Here is a 17,839-nt window from a genome sequence, read left to right as displayed (position 1 = left end):
TACTGAGCCTGCGCTCTAGAGCCTGCGAGCCACAACTACTGAAGCCCGTGTGCCACAACTACTGAAGCTGGCACACCTAGAGCTCGTGCTCCACAACAAGAGAAGCCACCTCAGAGAAGCCCGCGCACCGCAACGAAGAGTGGCCCCCACTTGCAGTAACTAGAGAAAGCCCTCACGCAACAAAGACCTAACTCAGCCAAAAATAAATAAATAAATAAATTTATTTCAAAAAAACAAAAAAACAAAAACCTCAGCTCAAGGGTGTTTGGAAAGCCTTCCCAACCTCCTCCATGTGACCTGTGTCCAGGTAACAAGGCAGGCCCTGGCTGGCCCTGCAGATGTGGAGTTAAGAAGATCCCTTATCTTCCACGCCCCAAAATACCAAAAACAATTAGATCAGATATCCTCCGTAGGAGGGCAGCATCAGTCCACTGGAGGCTTCGCTCTTCACAGGAATGAAAAGACACCAGAAAGAAGGAATTCCTCACACCATTTAAACACAGAACACCTCCTGAAACACTGGGCCTGTCTGTACCAGCCAGACTCTTAAGGTGTGTGTGTATGTTTAAGTGTATTTATCATACAGTAAAACTGAACTTTAGTGCACAGTCCTATGATTTTTAACATGTGTTAAAATTCTTACAACCACCGTCAAAATTAGGATATGGACAGAGAATAGTTCTATCACCCCAAAGAACTCCCTCATGCTATACCTTTACAGTGATACATACACACACACACACACACACACACACACACACACACACACACACACACACACCCTGTCCCTAACCTCTGGCAACCTCTGATTTATTCTCCATCACTATGTTTTTTTCTCTTTGAGAATGTCTTGTACATAGAGTCATACTCTACGTAGCTTTTTTTTTTTTTTTTTAATTTATTATTTTTGGCTGTGTTGGGTCTTCATTGCTGCATGCGGGCTTTCTCTAGTTGCGGCGAGCGGGGGCTACTCTTTGTTGCGGCGGTGCGAGGGCTTCTCATTGCGGTGGCTTCTCTTGTTGCGGAGCATGGGCTCTAGGCACTCGGGCTTCAGTAGTTGTGGCTCGTGGGCTCTAGAGCGCAGGCTCAGTAGTTGCGGCGCATGGGCTTAGTTGCTCCGCGGCATGTGGGATCTTCCCAGACCAGGGCTCGAACCTGTGTCCCCTGCATTGGCAGGCGGACTCTCAACCACTGCGCCACCAGGGAAGCCCTACGTAGCCTTTTAATACTGGTTACTTTCACTGAGTATAATGCCCTTGAGATTCATCCATGTTTTGTGCATATCAATAATATGTTCCTTCTTCTTGATGAATGGATCACATCTTATAGGTGGACAGTATTTATTTTTTCATTCACTGAAGGACATCTGGGTTGCTTCCTGTTTTGGGTGATTATGAATAGAGCTGCTATAAACATTTGTGTATAAGTTTTTCTGTGAACATAAGTTTTTCTCTTTCTAGGGTATATACCCAGAAGTAGGATTGCTGGATCATATGGTAAGTGTATATTTAACTTCTAAGAAACTGCCAAACTGTTTTTTAGAGTGGTTGGACCATCTTACATCTCCACCAGCAAGGTTTAAGGGACCAGTTGCTCCACATCTTCATCAGCACTCAGTACTGTATTTTTTATTTTAGCCATTCTAATAGGCATGTAGTGGCATCTTGTGTTTTTTCTTAATTTATCCTTGTTTTATTGAGATTTAACTGACATACAGCACTATATAAGTTTAAGGTGCACAGCACAGCGATCTGACTTACATACATTGAGATGACGACCACAAGAAGTTTACTGAACATCCATCATCTCACATAGATACAAAATTAAATAACCAGAAAAAAAAATTTTTCCTTGTCTCATTGTGGTTTTAATTTACATTTCCCTAATGGCTAATAATACTGAACATCTTTTTGTGTGTTTACTTGACAGCCTCTTTGGTGAAGTGACTTTTTAAAGTTGGATTATTTGTTTTCTCACTATTGAGTTTTGAAAGTTCTTATTATGTTCTGGATACAAGTTCAGATGTGTTGGATATGTGATCTGCAATTATTTTTTCCTAGTATGTAAGATTCTTCAGTCTCTTTCCCCCCCACCCAGCTTTATTGAAATATAACTGACAATTAAAAATTGCATACATTTAAGGTGTACAACTTTATGATTTGTTGTGTTCATTCTCTTAACAGTCTTTCATAGAACAAAGGTTCTTTTTTTTTTATAAAGTCCAATTTATCAATTTTTTCTTTTATGAATTCTATTTGGTCATAATATCTAAGAACTCTTTGCCTAACTCTAGGTCACAAAGACTCTGAAAATTTTCTTTTTTACTCTTCTTTTAGATCTATGATCCGTTTTGAGTTAATTTTGTATAAAATATGATGTTTAGGTAGAGGTTCTTTTTTTTTCTTTTTTCTTTTTTGCATATGAATGTCTAGCTGTTCCAATACCATTTGCTGAAAAGACTTTACTTTCTTCTTTGAATGGCTTTTGCATCTTTGTCAAAAATCAATTGGGCACATTCATATAGGTCTACTTCTGGAATCTCTATTCTATTTTATTGACTTATGTGCCTATCCCTTCACCAGTACTACAAAGTCTTGATTACTGTCATCTGTGATTCTTCCAACTTTCTTCTTCTTTTTCCAAATTGTTTGTTATTCCTTTGCCTTTCCATATAAAGTTTAGAATCAGTTTGTCTGATACATCTACAAAAAATACTTCCAGGATTTTGACTAGAATTGCATTAAAACTATAAGCCAATTTGAGAAGAACTGACATCATCATTATGATGTATCTTCCAATCTATGAACAGGTATGACTGTTTACTTAGGTCTAGAATTTCTTTCATCAGTGTTCTGTAATTTTCAACTATAGATCCTATTCATACATCTTGTTAGATATATACCTGATCTTTTACTTTTTGGAGCTATTTTAAATAATATTTTAAAATTTCCATTTCCAATCATACATTGTTAGTATATAGAAATAACAAATGCTTTTTTGGGAATGAATATTGTATCTGCAACCTTGCTATATCACTTACCAGTTTTAGGAGTTATTCTGTAGATTCCTTGGGATTTTCTATGTAGAAAATCATGCCATCTGTGAACAGGGTAAGTTTTATTTCTCTCCAATCTATGTTCATTATTTCTTTTTCTTGCTGTATTGCACTGGATCAGGCTTCCAGTGAGATACTGAATAGAAGTGGTAAGGGTGGACATCCTTGCATTATTCCTGATTTTAAGGGGAAAGCATTCAGACTTTCATCATTAACAGTAGCACTAGGTTGGGTTTTTGGGGTTCGGGGTTTTTTTTTTTTTAATTCTTAAGAGTTTAAGGCAAAAATTCAATTGTGGTCCTTGCTTAATTTTCCTTCCCCTCCCTCAGGCTTTAAAATAGTTTCTGTCTTAATTATTTTCAAAGTACGTGGTTATTATCTAAACAACTTCAAATGTTTCTGCAATGCTATGAATTCAATAAAGCTTAGCAATGAGTATACACCGAGTGCATTCAGGGAATAGTTCAGGAGCACAACAGATAAAAGGCAAAACATTTGTTGTAATTGCCACCCAATGTCCATTGTCTCTGCTGTTAATAGCATATCTCCCAACTCTCAATCTGTTTCAGGTCCAGCTCAAGCTATAGAAGTTAGGGGAAGAGGGTGGGATGAAGGAGTGACTTTAGCCTGGCCCATCAGATAATCTCGTTTCCTTAGTCCCAAGACTGATTATGGAATGGTCATATGACCCAATTAGGACTGAGTGAAACTCAGGCCAAGGCCCCAGAGTCCTGTTTGAACAGAGAGAAACTTTCTCTTTTCTGCTGGGTATGAAGCAGGGAAATGGAAACCTTGAACTGTGCTGGCAGCTTATCTTACCACCAGCGGGAGTGTCTTACCTGAGAGTGAAAATAACACAAGAGTGCAGAGACTATATGTAAAGAGAGAATAGGAGAGAATGATATTTTTGAACCCGTGAATTCAGCTGTACTTGAAACCACTCACCATTTCTGAGCTCTTAAATTATCTGAGCCATAAATTCTATGCCGACCCCCCACATTTCTGGCTTAAGCCTGTTCAACCTGGATTTTCTGTCACTTCCAATTAGAAGAGTGGGGAGAGTGAAAGTGTCACTGATATTCTGGGTGCCCCCTCAATCAACCACACTGGCCCTCTCTGCATGAAAGAAAAGCTGGTTGATGTGAGGGCAAGGCCTTCTAGTTGTGGAAGCCATGCGGATGGGCCTGTGGGATAGGGCAAGGCAGGAGAATGGTCATGCTGGTACACGGTTACAGACAATACAGGAGTCATTATACCACTTACTTCTCAAAATGCCCATAGCAGAGGGCTCCAGTATTACCAGACACCATCAGACTAACTTCTCTACCATCATTCGTAGACCTTGATAATGGTGTCCCAAGAAAACCTCTTAGCATGGCATTCAATGCCATGTGGCTCTGTGCCCGTTATTCTCCCTTTGCCCTTTAGATTTACCTTCTGTCCTTTTTCGCCCCGCTTTGTGTCCCGGGAGACTGATCTCTCTACCAATTGTGTAACCTGGGGTTCCTTGCCCTCTGGCTTTAGCTGGATTTAGACAAGGAGAAGCACTAGCTGTGGATCTTAAGACAGAGAGAGAAAAGTTGGGGTATATGTTGTCTTCATTCCTTCCCTGTCCTGCCATGGTTCTGGCAGTGGCTATGTTCCTCTGTGGCCATACAGGTCCTATCAAGCAGCTGCTCTGTTGCAGCCCAGTCCCCAATGGGCTGTGATAACACTGTCCCCCCTTCCCTTGCCCATTCTGGCATAGGGGAGTTAACAGCTTCCCACAGTTACTAGCCCTGGGTGCCTCACCATCCCTTAACCCCACCTAACTCTGTAAGTAGTCCCTTGATTACAGTCTGTTCAGTTAAATACCTTTGAGTGAGTGGATCATCTGTTTTCTGCCAGGTCCCTAGCTGATATAGGCCCTCACATCTTCATCATCATTGATCTTATCATGTCCGGTCACAATAAACTCCTTGCTGTTTCTTAAAGATGCTCCTTGTTTTTGTGCGCTTGTTCGCAGATCCCCCTCCAAGGAAAACCCTTTGCCACTATCTTTGCCTAGTGAAGTGCTACTCACCCCTCAAAACAGAGTCACCTCCTCCAGAAAGCCTTCCCCAGGGTCTCTCCCCAGGTGGGATGAGTCTCTTCTCTGGGTCCTTCAGAGCTTCATCTGCATCTACTGTCCCCTCTAAAAGACCTCTATCTCAGCCCCTCCCTCCATCGCAAGTTCCCGAGGCATAAGCATTGAATGCTCACTTTTGTACCCCCCAATGTCCCAGGCACCAGTGCCTGACACTCCACGGATGTTTGGTCAATACCTGCTGCATTGAAGTGAACCAGGAATGCATAATAATTGCTATTTAATGCATATGCCCAGGAAACCACTGCATTTTCTATTCGTTACTCATCAAATCTGATTACAAAAGGCAGGAGAAAATAGCTGAGATAGGGTACCATTAGCAGAGTGTGAAAACTGGGCTATAGGAATGTGGGTATAAATTCTGCCACGTTGTCCCAGGGCCATCAAACCCAGAGAGGCATCATAAATATGGCCTCTCCAGTAACGGACAATGGCTATAGTAATACACCATGAGAAGTCAGATGCCTGGTTCCTACACCTTGGGACTTCTCCCAGGCTTCTGGAGCCCCTGGAGTCCAAAGAGTCCCTTGGGTTCAAGTAAGGATAAGGTTGGTTATAGGACCAACCCACAGGAATCCAGTCCCTACAGCAAGCATTCAACTGGCTTAGAGGTCCAGCTCGTTCTAAGCTAGGAACAACCAGACTGTCCCTCCCCCCCTAAAGATGGGTCAGTCCCACATACGTGTGTTTGGGTTATTTCCTGAGATACCTATCTATGACTTGACTTGTGGATTCTAAAATCTCCCGTTTCCTACCTGTGATCGACTTTCTTTATTCTACTTTTTTTTTTTTCCTCTTAAAATGGTTCGCATCTGCTAAACTCATGGGTCATTCTACCTATCAGCTTATTTTATACATTCCTGTGAAAGATCTTCATCTACCTTGTGGTCATACTCCACTCTTTCCCCTCCTTGGTACCCAGGCAAATATTTGGTCTCCAAGTCCCTGAAGGAATGACAGGTCTCCTCACTCAGACGTACACAGTTTGGAGAGGCCCTGGAATCCTTTGCTTGAAGGACACACCTTTTCCTCAGGTTTAACACCAGATTATCCGGGAACCCTACCTCTTTACAGTAACCAGTTTTACAACTCCCATAAACACCTTCTTGGTTCATTACACAATCTCAGGAAGGCTTCTTTCCATGTGTAAAAGAAATATGACCATCTACCCCACCGTGGGGTTGAGTCAGGAGCAATTTGAGAGCAGGAAAGAGATGGACCTCTGTGAGAAAGAAGGGAGCCAGTCATCCTGGATTTTCTAGACCTGTCACAAGCCTGGAATTCCCATCTTGATGAACCCTGCATCCAGAGTGCTAAGTCTAAGTAACTGGGACTCCCCAAATTTCTCAGCCCATTCCTCACCTCTGCCTCAAAACTGTGTCACCTGCTTATTCTTACCATGTTCCTGCCTGCCAACTGTTTATCCCTCTCTTCTCCTAACTTCTATGGAGCCTTAACTCTGACCTCTCCTTCCCCACTCCCAGAAGGACTGCAGAAATATTTACTTTCATCTTCAAATGAGTTAAGGTGTATTTGAAGAATTGTATATAGTCTTTCCTAAATTAAAATGAAAGTGGTACCCAGTGTTGAAAGTTTGGGTCAGGGATTTCTGTCTCTAAATACCTCAGATGCTTCTCTTAACCCTAACTGAAAGAAAAAAGGCGAAGACAGACCAGCTTGTTTATTACTTCTGAAAGGAAAGAACACTCATGTATAGAATATTAAACATGTCATATAGCTACAAAGGGCCCAGATGCCTTTTCACAGGGAAGAGAGTAGGGCCCTAGAAAACACACAAGGATAACATTGTATATTAGTGTCTTCAAGGAATAACATTGTAACCAGGACTCAAGTTTTACAATTTGCATGGCTCCCTTTTTTGTTTGTTTCTGGGAAACAATAACAAACACAAGACACTATAGTTTTATAAAGTACCTCCACATGTATTAGCTCATTTGATAACAACAATGGATTAGATTTAAGGTCTAGAAATAAGTATAATGCATTTAAGATGACTGGCAGAGACCAAAAAAAGAAAAAAAAAATCAAACATGGTGAGTATAATCTTTTCACAGTAATACTAGAGGATTTTGTTTATTCTTGGAATCTTGGAATGTTTTACGTTTGTGAGGATCTTCAGCCTCCTTTCTCAGTATTGCCCTCATGAACAGATGTTCCAGGGCATGGGGAGAGGCTGTAAAAGGGGAGAAAGAGAGAGAATCTAAGCAAAAAGTCACAGCTGCAAACCTCATTCACTGTGATCTACCAACACTTTCCCCTAGAATACAGAGCCCTGAGCAGGATTCACAAAACCTTTAAAAACTCAGCGATGAGCACGGCCTCAGGAACTTCAGGATCTTGATCTTGGATTCAACAAATCCAGTCTTCTATGGTTATTTACTTGCTATTTAAAAAGCAGCCAAGGGGGCTTCCCTGGTGGCACAGGGGTTGAGAATCCGCCTGCCAATTCAGGGGACACGGGTTCAAGCCCTGGTCCAGGAAGATCCCACATGCCGCGGAGCAATTAAGCCCGTGCGCCACAACTACTGAAGCCCGCGCACCTAGAGCCCATGCTCCGCAACAAGAGACGCCACCGCAATGAGAAGCTCATGCACCACAACGAAGAGTAGCTCCCGCTTGCCACAACTAGAAAAAGCCCGCGCACAGCAACGAAGACCCAACGCAGCCAAACCTTACCCAATCATTTCCGCTTAAACAACAGTAGATGTAAACTTCTAATTTTTTTTTTCAAAATAAACAAGCTAGTTAGAGATTACTGGTAAATACTTATATTTAATGCAAATGGCAAACCAGTTACAGAGGAGACCTGGGCATGTTTCTCGGGGTCTGTGGCTTCTGCACTGGCAACAAGAGCTCAACCTCTGTTACTCTGTGGAACTCAGAATCTCTCCCATGTGATGAAACCTCAGGAAATTCTCTAGGTGTGAGAAAGAAATCAATGAAGTGGAAGCAGAAATGGAGCAAACCTGTTATGTCTCCTGGTTGACAATTAACTTTTGCTAATAAAAAAAGTAAAAACTCATCTTCAGAATCTTTAACAACCAAGTCTAGTGTTTGTCCAAGCTGTTTAAGCTCAAGGTCTACTGGAACAAGCAGCACAGACAGGCTAATTAATCTCTTATCATAGAAATAATCTCCAGACAGGGACAGAAATGGGCAGAATTTGGACAGGGATGTGAAACGATGCGTGGAGGGGGAAAACCTAGAAAAAAATTCACTGAAAGACATAGGAGTTGCTAAATACCACATTCAAAAAGACTCTACCAACCAAGGGTGATTCAGCTCCACGCCATGGCCCAACTTTGGGAAGCCAGATGGATCTCCCAATCTCTCTAATTCTGTCCAGTTTCAGTATTGTATGGAACTATTAGTTAGTCTAATTAGTCCAAAGAACTCTCTGGAGATCAGGCTCATTCCTGTGCTGGTTTCCTGAGAAGGTCAGATCTTCCTCAGGGTAGAAAGATGCTCTCCATTCTGAGAGCTCCAGGGTCATGCTGAGCTCACACTAAAAGGGCTTCAGAACCGTTAGTGACTAGGCTTGCTCTTCTTCTGGGGCCCCCAAACTAGGAGCAAAGTACATTTCAGATGACTCCAGCTTGGATAAGAGTTCCTCAGGGTCTTCACTCAAAAACCCATGCAACTTACTGGGTAACTAGGGGATCAGTGGGATAGGCTCATCAAGGATTGACCTCTTCTTCAGTGAAGAAGGTTCTATAATCAGTCAAAAATATTTGGGAGCATCTCTTATGAAGCAGGTTAGATGCTATGAGTGTGACAGACCCATATAAGACAGCACTTTTTTTTTTTTTCAACCCTCAGGACACTGAGATAAGAAAGAGAAGCTGTAAAAACATAACAATACATATATTAAATAGTTTCATACAATACTGAAATTGGACACAAGATAAAGACCCCTGTACTCATATCATTATCTCTACCTGGGTTTGTCATCTTTCTAATCTTCAAGCCCAGAAATCCTACCACACCTGCTCAAGGCCATTCCTGGCCTCCTCCAATTCCCAATTCCACCTGTTTCTCAATTCCCCCTCTCCTCTGAAGGCCCAAGGCGTGTTGTAGCTTTCCTGCAGCATTTACAACACTTAAGCTCATATTATTGATTTCTGTGCACATATTGCCTCTGACAGACTAAGACAAAACACAGACTTCAACTTTGCAGCTCTTGCCAGTTAACATCAATACTTGTTCAATTTAAATTAATTGTGAAATGAATAGATTTTCCCAGCAATGGACAACACTTTTCGTCTTACATGCCAGTTCCCTTTGATTAACAGTAGTTGCCTAGAGAAGAGTTTTGAGGATTCTGAGGTCATAGCAAAGCTCCAAGGTAAAGAGTGCTATAATCAATTAGTGATGTCTGCCACAGGGCAGGATTAGGAGTAGTGGTTCAAATGCAGTACAATTTGGGAAAATAAATTAAGGGTTATACGAGCACAGAGAAGGGAAATCATCTCTGACTGGCAGTCAGAGAAGTCTATATGATAAAAGTGAAAATTAGATCCACCATCAAGGATGGGTAGGATAACAGTAGGTGAAACACATGAGCAAAAGCAGTAGGGCAGGAGAGTATGACACATCCTGGGAAAGCAACTCTTAGGCAAGCTCAACTAGAATAAGTTCAAATAGAAGGTTTATGTGGGAGATGAATAGGGAAAGGACTAAATACTGTAGAATGCCTCAGGTTGAAGGACATGATAAAAAAAAGCTAAGAGACAGACAAGGGATGGAGTAAGAAGGAGGCTACTAGGCTTTATTTAGCTACTGTACAAGAGTGAAGTCTGCAAGAATGCTCTGAACTATCAATTAGGTGTATCAAGGTTCATTAGGAAGTAGCCTTGCTTAATAGTTAAGAACTGCAGTTTTGGAGTCAGACAGTCCTGGGTGCAAATCCCAGCTCTGACTGTGACCTCACGTGACTTAAGCCTTGTAAGTTTCAGTCTCCTTTTCTGTAAAAAAAAGTACACTTCTTACCTCACTGTGCTGAGGCTCAAATGGGAAATAATGTGCATAAAAGTCATAATAAGCCCTCAATAAATATTACCTATTAGGCTAGGCTTGGTTACCCACAGAAAAAGAAATTTTCAAAGGAGAAAATGTGTCTCCCTCATTGTCTCATAATTTGGGAAATTTTATACGAAACTTGTAAAGTGGTTAAGTGGCTCAGAAAACAATTAAGTATATGAAATAGCCACAGAAATAGAACAGAATCAGTTTATTTTCCAGTAATGCTTAGAGGCTTGGAGATTAGGCTTTTTGTGGTTAGGCATTTCTGGTGATGGTGCATTTTTTTGTTGACTTAATTCTTTACTGAATTATAAGTAACCAGATAACTCCCAAGCAACAGAACAGTGGTAGAAAAATAATTTAATTTTATAATCTCATTTAAGCATTCTCCTCTAAGGGTTTCCTCCTTAGTCAAGTAAGTAAGTACAGTTTTAACCCCCTGAGAGCACAGTTGTCTCAATGCAGCTGTAAAAATTAACACACAGTGCAGACCCCCACTGAGGTCACTTCTGAATAGAAGTTCCAGTCCCAAAGGCCACCACTTTGCTTCAATATGCAGACCTAGCAGAGTCACATGATGCTGGTATCAGGACCCTTCCTGGACACAGGAAAATCTGCTGTGACAACTGTCCTGCCGGTGGACCCAGTTATGGACTCTGACCAATAAGGGCCCTGGGAACAAAGATCTTAGCCTGAGTGTGGAAGGATTGGTGGGAGGGTCTTGTTTCCTCAGTGCTGGTCTGGGTCTTGTGGTGGAGAACAAGGCACAGCGTCCCTCCTCTCCTGGCAAAGCGGGGACCACTGCCCACAGCTCACATAGCTGGGGCTGGGCCTGGGAGAGGAACCACCCAGGACACACATCATGAAGTGTCTGTGAGCTGGGACAAGGTCTGCCCATCCCAGAAAGTGCAGGAGTATTTGCTGGAAAGGAAATATTCTACTTCTGGTAATGGAACAGGCAGTGGGCAGATATTTTTCAAAGGTAGGGTAGTAACATTTCTGGCAATGAGTGAGTCACTGAAACACTTCCTATCCATTAACAGAGGTGTTACTGTGGAGCATTCTAATTACAACAGAGCACTCTTTGTCGCAGTTTGGGGCTGTTTCCTCAGCAAGTATAATGAATCAGCTCCTTCTAAATCTATCTGTCGTGCTAAACTACAGCTCCGAAGTGAATTATTGGCTTAATAGTAACTGTCTTCAATGTTGTCTTCTATTAGATGTATGTTTAACATTCAAAATAGGAAAGGCCATTGAAAAGACTTGCTACTTTAACAGACACTGCTGCGGGGGAATTTAAGTGGGCCACTCAGTGCCGTCTAAGATGAGTTCATTTTCTTCGAGAGTGCTCAAGTCCCCACGGTACACGTGACCCCAGATCTCCAGCGACATCAACATGGGGGAGATCTGCAGTTCCTCAGTGGCAGCAGGCCAGCGTGTCACTGACTCCCTATATAGGACAGCTATTTTCAGTCTCAGCTCTGCTAAAGGTAAGCACAATTTCTCCCAAGTAATTAACATGGAAAGCTTTCTCTCTTTATAAGCAAGTGTTCATATGAGCACACATATGCTCTACAACAGCTAATTCCTAATCCCATTTATTTACACGGTGTCTGAGCAACCCAAGGTTTTTACTCATCTGAGCTACTATATGAGCTCCACCAAATCCAAATTTGGCATGTGATAATTTTCTACATCTTATGTCATTTGAAGCTTCCTTTATTTCTTATGCCCACTGCTCAAATTTTTGACAGATGGGTTACGTTTGATCAGCCAAAAATCAGAATCTTTTCAGTGATTCCCCAACTCTGGTGGGTTCTGATTTGGTTTCAAAACTGAAAGCACCAGGCATAGGCATTCAAAGCCCAAAATTGTTTCCCTAATCCTTCAATATGTGGAACTAGGCACAAGTTAGCTAAAGGATCGCTTCTCAAAGGTAATTAATTAAGCAGATACATGCAAGATATATATACATGTATAGAAACAACTTAAGTTTATTAGACCTCACATTACTGTTGTGATGAATAATTTAAGGCTGACATAGAACATTACCCTGGTAACAGTCCCAGACACAATTTACATTTTAACACCCCAAGTCACAGATGTAGAACAAATGACTCAACATCAAGGTCATTTTACCCTCTAGTAATGACCATTAACCCTTCCTTAGTTCCCTAAGGAAGACTTCCTCTAACTCCCAGCAATGAACTGAGGAATGACTATACAAGCATAGAGCTAAGGGATTTTAAACCTAGAAGGAACTTCAGCGACTTTCTGACCCAGGGTCAACAAGTATGCAGCACACAGGCCACTATTTCCTAACCTTAAGCCCTTGGCAGACATCAGTAATCAATTTCAGAACTTTTCCTTCTCAACAAACATATCATGCCAGACAGTCCACTACCTATAAATTGGAGTTGGCACATGAATAAAATCTCTTTGATCTTCCAGCTAATCCAAACCTCTCTTCCTTCTGACAAGAAACAAAGGTTCACTTTTTTATATAGCATTTTAGAGTCAGTCTCATTACTTTAAGGTCTCCTTTCATTTTCTAGTGCCTGCTAAGGGTAATCAGAATGCTTTTGCCCTCTAGGGGTCTATAATCTAGTTTTGAAGAAGAGAAGTTTAACATGCTTGATAAGTATATGTAAACTAAGTGTTAATCTGTCTTACTGATGCAGATCAGAGGAGGCTGAAGTAGGCAGAGAAGAATGTATGGTGGAATTCAAGCTTAGCTTTGGGCTCATTTACTCATTCAATAAACAAGGATAACGTCTAACTATCTCTCTGGATCACAAACGACACAACAATTTAACAAATGTATTGAGCCCACCAGGCTTTGTGACAGGTGCTGTGGGTATAGAGAGGGGCAACACAGAATTCCTTCCCTCAAGGGCTCTTGGGTCAGTGGGGAAGGCAGAAAATTAGAATACACTCTAACTATACAGTAACAAAAAGCAAGTAGACATTGGTTCTGTACAGTGGGAGAGCATGATAGTTCTTTTCCAAGCTGCTGCCCCCTCTGGGACTTCCTCTCCTGCTAAAGATCACCACCTCTTTCTCCCAAGGACTAAACCTAGCCAACAGGTTAACCTGCTGAACACCTCACAGAGCTGTCCTTTCCTTTCCACTCTCACTGCTGCTGCTCTGCTGAGGCCTCCATCTCTCTCTCTCTCTGCCTGGACCTTAACAGTAATCCCCTAGGGTGATCTGCCCACTTGCAAGATCACCCTTCTTGGATCCATTTTCCACAGCCATCTGCCTCAAGGATCTTTTCTAAGCACAGTCCTGCCTATGTCATTGTCCAGTTTTGTCCTCAGGAGCATGTCTGAACTTATCAGCATGGCATTCCAGTCTGTCTAGGATCTGGCCGCCAACCTCCGTGGCAGCCTTGCTTTTTCTCCCCCCATGTCCCTCAATCACACCCTTTCCGCCAGTCACACCAAGCCACTTAGTTAGAAGGTAGAAAGGGCAGGCTTTGAAGGTGGAAACAATAGCAGGGCAGCCTCATGGACAGAGGTGTAAGGGTGGCTCTGAGCCTAGAGTGGAGACCAGTCTGGCTGATCAGTCTGGCAAATCCCACAGGAGCAGTGTTCCTCCAGGGCACACACTGCAATTCCGAGAGTCCTGTGGAGGCATGTTGCTGTCCCTTCTCAGTCTCAGGGGAGAAAGAAGCAACTACAGCCCAAAGTGCACACTACAGAATCCTCATACCCTATCCCGATGTGGCATACAGCCAGACCACCATGGTCCCCAGGAGGGTCTGCAAGGACCAAATATGACAGGGAGATGGGGAGCAAGACGGAGGACAGCAGTCCAAAGGTAGGGAAGGAAAAGTATAGGAAGACTGGGCATTGCCAGTTGTTATCTGAGTGATCCTGAGCGAGTCCTGCACTGTTCCAAGTCTGGTTCCTCGTCCGTATAACGGTGAACAATAAGGCCTACTTTATAGTTGCAATATTTTTTTCATTGATTTTTCTTAAGCATCTCCTAAGATTTCACTAGCCATGATGGAAATGAGATTAGAAAAGTGTAAAAGTAAAATACATAGCAGGATAAGATCCTAACTTTCTTATACAGAACAATTATAAAATACATCATTTTTTCAAGTAAAAAAAAAAAAAACATAGCAGGTTAATTGTACTAGCCTCCTAAACTGATCTCTCTGCTTCCACGGTTGTCTCTGCTGTCTGTGGTCAAAAGAGCAGCCAGCCAGGGAAAGCTGATTCAAAGATAATCAGACCATGTCAGGGCTCTGCTCAACACCTTTTAATGGTTTCCCAACTCCCAGTAAAAGTCAAAGTCCTTATAAGAACTCACACCATCCTACTGCCTCTTCCCCCCACCTCCTCACTCCACCCCCATGCTCTTCCTTAAACACACCAGGACCTCCCCAGATATCTGTGTTCCTTCACCTCTTTCCAGTCTCACTTCAGTTCTCGCCTTCCCAGCAGGGCCTTCCCATTCTCCCTATTTCAAACTGCAATCCGCCAGCGCCCTCTCTGCTTTATGTTACTCTAGAGCACTCTCACCATCGAACATACTCTACATTGTAGTTTACCTATGTTTCCGGTTTACTGTCTACTTGTCTCCACTTGAACATAAGTCTCATGAGGACAGGGGTTTTTATTTTGTTCACTGTTATGTGCCCTGGTTCTAGAACAGTCCCTGGCACACAGTAGGTGCCTAATATATATTTGTTGAATGAGCGAATGATTTAAGCATTGGTTACTGTACAGGTATATTCCAAGGCTGAGCTGATTAGACGGCCAGCAGCACCAGGCCTGAGACCTGCCAGAGCACATGAGTTTCATGATAACAAAATACATTCTGAACACTGAGCTGCAGTCGTCTCCCCGCCTGACCCCCGATCTTCAGGAGCTTCACAGACACGTAGAAACTGAGCAAGAGAGCTTATACCATGACTCAAATTAGCACTGCCAGATACAAAAGCTCCAGCGTAGGAGACGTGAGGCTGGGTGGAGCAAGGGTTATTACTAAGAACATGAAGGAATTGTTCTCGATTTTGGACAATGGAATCTGAATCTGTAAATGATTGCTTCCTTTAGTGCTCCAAAGAAAATTATTCAGGATGAATACGCTTGCCAGCTCTGTCCTGTAAATAACAACAGCTATTTCCTTTCCTGAAAATCCATAACCTGGAAATCAGATTTTTCAAATGACTGAAATAAAGCACAACCTGTCTGGACAGAAAGATCAGGCTTTATGTTGTGAACAGGGTGAGGGTTCCATGAGTGCTTTACCAACATTATACACGCTATGATCAGTATTGGCTGACGTGAATCACAACGCTTGGACACAGAATTCTCACACACAGATTCTGCTTGCACAGAATTCCCACAGACTACACAGACAGAGGTATGATTTTTGCACTCAAGCCCAAAGCTCCAAAGAATGAGGAAAAGAGGACTCTAGGAAGTGCCTTGTGATGGACACATTGAGGGTGGTGTAGGCTTGACTCCTCAGACCAGGAGCTGAAATGCTCAGGGACTGCCCGATGTTGCTCCTTTTGCAAATGTGCTGAAAGACTTCAGTTGAACGCTTACGATTTTTATATGGTGCTGTTCCTTTCTGGAGCAAAGTATCTGAATCAAGCTCCTGGGGCTTACCCACATTAAAACTGGAGGAAATTGCCCATCTGACACCAAAGGCCACGTCTACAAAACAGACATGTTATCTCCCGTGACCCTGAAGACATATTTATGTAACAAGTTCCAAAGGCCAGGGAAAAATTTTCAAAATCTTTGCCAAACCAGTCTCCAGTGAATCAGTAAACTCAACACTGGTGTGCCACACCTGGTTAATAGGTGAGTATCTCTGGAAAACCCCACAGCTGAAAAGGCAGGATCATTTCACGTCCACGGGGGATTGTGAGGGAAATGCCAGGCTACCCAAAACCATCCTTAAAAAGGGATTTAACAATTAATTCTGGAATCTTGTCACTAGGAAAACAAGCAAGGCCATCTCATCTATTTGGCTGCAGGGTAAACAAATCACTCTCTCTGAGGCATCTGTTATTTAAAACGTGATGGGGCAGGATAACACTTCCCTTAAAAACACCCTAACCGGGACTTCCCTGGTGGCACAGTGGTTAAGACTCTGTCTGCCAATGCAGGTGACACGGGTTCGAGCCCTGGAGCGGGAAGAACCCACATGCCACGGAGCAACTAAGCCTGTGCGCCACAACTACTGAGCCCGTGCGCCACAACTACTGAGCCCGTGCGCCACAACTAATGAAGCTCACGTGCCTAGAGCCCGTGCTCTGCAACAAGAGAAGCCACCACAATGAGAAGCCCACGCACCACAATGAAGAGTAGCCCCCGCTCGCGGCAACTAGAGAAAGCCCGCGCATAGCAATGAAGACCCAACGCAACCAACCAACCAGCCAACCAACCAACCAAAACAAATGCCCTAAACCATGTGGCTCTTCTTGGGGAAAAGAGTTAAGCAGTCAAGACTTGCTCCTCTACGTCTCTCTTTTCCTCCCACAGGTGGCCTCTGCTAAGGTAATTCCAGGATGTTATTTATTTACTAGAAACCTGACTTGACTTTGCATAAGGATCTGGAGGAGCAAATCCGACCCTGAGGAATCCATTAACCTCCACAGACTTTTTTTGGGGGGCGGGGGTTTGGGCACCAAGAGGGGGAGCAGGCAACACCAAATATTCTGAGATTCAGGAGCAGCAGCTGGAGAGAAAGGTGCATGAGGCTGGGAGAGGTACAGGCTAACCCGCTCCCCAGCTCCACTTTCCAAATGGAAGGTGGGGTTTTCAAAGGAGCCTCACCTGCTGGGTGTCCCCACCTGTGCGAGCTCGTAGAGGAAAGGAGGCAGTCTTGGCGCCAACCTCAAAGAGGAGCATCCCAGGGCCCAATGTGTAAAACAGACAACCTGGCAGAAATTCAGAGTCTAAATAGGTGCAACTCATACCTCTGAGCAATGGATCTGACATTCACCTAGTCCAGTGCTTTCTCAGGAATGAATCACTTAAACACACCTTGTTTAAAAACAAGCACATATGACTTAAAAATTACTTTCAATAGAAAAGCAATGTGGAGAGCAAGGAAGCTCAGGGAGGCTACCTCGGTAGATTTGCACGGGGGAAAGGGAGAAATCTGATAGCTCTCTTCCCCTTGACATCCTGGGGGCCACAACTGCATACTCCTGAATTCAAGCACGAATCTGGCCGGTTTTCCGTGCCTCCGTGCGGGCAGCGGCTCGCCGCGTGGGAAGGCACCTTTCCAGGCACTGCCCAGGGTGAGCGACCGAAGGTAACATCCACCTCCTCCCTCCCCCCGGGGACCGGACCACCCCTGAGATTAAGGTGTCTCTTCCAGTCCAACCGCGAACCATCATCCACACTCAATCTCTGTCCGGACAACGCATGGTTCAGGAAAAAAAGGGGGGAGCAGATAGGATTTAAAAAATTAAACCACATTTGCTTCCAAACGGGAAGAACCGAGAGCTCTTGCTTCCCTTTCTCCCTTGCAAACCCCTTTGATCATTCTGGGTAAAGCAGGAACCCGCAGCTCGCGGAACACCCAAACTGGAGTCCCGGAGGAGCTTTGTTCTTGCACGCAGAAATCAACACCCTCGA

The 17,839-nt window shown here is 43.3% G+C and overlaps 1 protein-coding gene and 1 long non-coding RNA gene across 2 annotated transcripts in view; both read right to left on the bottom strand.

Annotated features, from left to right (window-relative positions):
* Positions 1–17,839, bottom strand: part of SLC1A1 (solute carrier family 1 member 1) — a 73,793-nt gene that overhangs the window by 55,422 nt on the left and 532 nt on the right. The gene's annotated exons all lie outside the window — the stretch shown is intronic.
* Positions 6,847–17,838, bottom strand: LOC309665030. Its single transcript, XR_014266172.1, has 2 exons — positions 7,999–17,838; positions 6,847–7,374 (listed from the first exon to the last, which is right to left on the bottom strand). It is a non-coding gene; the product is annotated as an uncharacterized lncRNA (long non-coding RNA).

The sequence above is a fragment of the Balaenoptera physalus genome (assembly GCF_965194825.1).
Source record: "Balaenoptera physalus genome assembly, chromosome: 7".
Lineage (NCBI taxonomy): Eukaryota > Metazoa > Chordata > Mammalia > Artiodactyla > Balaenopteridae > Balaenoptera > Balaenoptera physalus.
Note: the sequence above shows the minus strand (reverse complement) of the source record. Positions and strands in the feature narration are given on the sequence as shown.